Source organism: Peromyscus leucopus, chromosome 8a, assembly GCF_004664715.2.
Source record: "Peromyscus leucopus breed LL Stock chromosome 8a, UCI_PerLeu_2.1, whole genome shotgun sequence".
Taxonomy (NCBI): domain Eukaryota; kingdom Metazoa; phylum Chordata; class Mammalia; order Rodentia; family Cricetidae; genus Peromyscus; species Peromyscus leucopus.
This window is the reverse complement of record NC_051085.1, coordinates 54,877,201-54,878,214: the sequence shown is the minus strand read 5'-3', so window position 1 is coordinate 54,878,214 and position 1,014 is coordinate 54,877,201. Positions and strand designations below refer to the sequence as shown.

Sequence of the window (1,014 nt, the reverse complement as noted above, 5' to 3'; positions counted from 1 at the left end):
GGCCAGGACAGTCAGGACACCACGTCTGGGCACAGAGCCACATAAGGCTGCCCTGCCTTTATTCCATGTGCTGCACTCCATACTTTGGTATCTAGTGAGTGACAGCTTGTTGCCCCCTGAAGGACGTGACATCTTGCATCTTGCCTTGCCAGCAAGTGGCAGCCCTCTGGGCTTGGGCTGAGCATAGTACTGAGGATTTGAAGGACAAGAGCAGAGACTTCACACTGCACAGAGGCTACCCCTTTCACTAGGAGAGTAGCCACAGGCTGGATCTGTCCCCTAGGACGCATCCTCTGAGAGAAAATGGCCCCTTTTGGGGGTGGGGGTGGGGTGGGTTCTGAGGCTTTCAGGACCTTCCAATGGCTGGAGGTCAACTTGAAAGAAATGAGTTCTCCAAAGGGCATGGACCACTGAGGAAAGAGCTGGGCATCCCCGCCTTGGATTCTTCTTTTGTTGTTTGATTTTATTTTTTGTTTGTTTGGTTGGTTGGTTTCTCGAGACAGGGTTTCTTTCTCTGTGTAGCCCTGGCTGTCCTGAATCTCACTCTGTAGACCAGGCTGACTGAACTCACAGAGATCCGCCTGCCTCTGACTCCCGAGTGCTGGGATTAAAGGTGTGTGCCACCACCACTCAGCTTCTGGTTTTGGGGTTGTTTTGTTTTGTTTTGTTTGGTGGGGAAGGCTTCATAATTTTTGTGTCAACCTTGCACAGGGGCCGTGCTAATCTCTGTACCATTCCGTTTTTAGTATATGTGCTGCCGAAGCGGGCACGCCTGGATTCTGGTTAAGAGAGGCCTCGGAGTCAAAGCTCAGATGGCAGGGGGGTGGGGGGTGGGGTTCAAGAAAGTTGGGACAAAATATGACTGAGGAAAGAAAGGGTTATTTTTGGCTCATAGTTGGAGGGGATACAAACCATCGCGATGGAAAAGGTGTGAGGTGGAGGCCTGGCTGGGCTATCAGACTTCAAGGCCCATCCATGGCCAGAGGCCCGCTCTGGTCCACAACCTCCCCAAAT

General features: G+C 52.2%; 1 non-coding gene across 1 annotated transcript; it reads right to left on the bottom strand.

The window, feature by feature from the left end:
- Window positions 1-667: 667 nt before the first annotated feature.
- Window positions 668-770, bottom strand: LOC114691403. Its single transcript, XR_003734211.1, has one exon. It is a non-coding gene; the product is annotated as a U6 spliceosomal RNA (small nuclear RNA).
- Window positions 771-1,014: the final 244 nt, after the last annotated feature.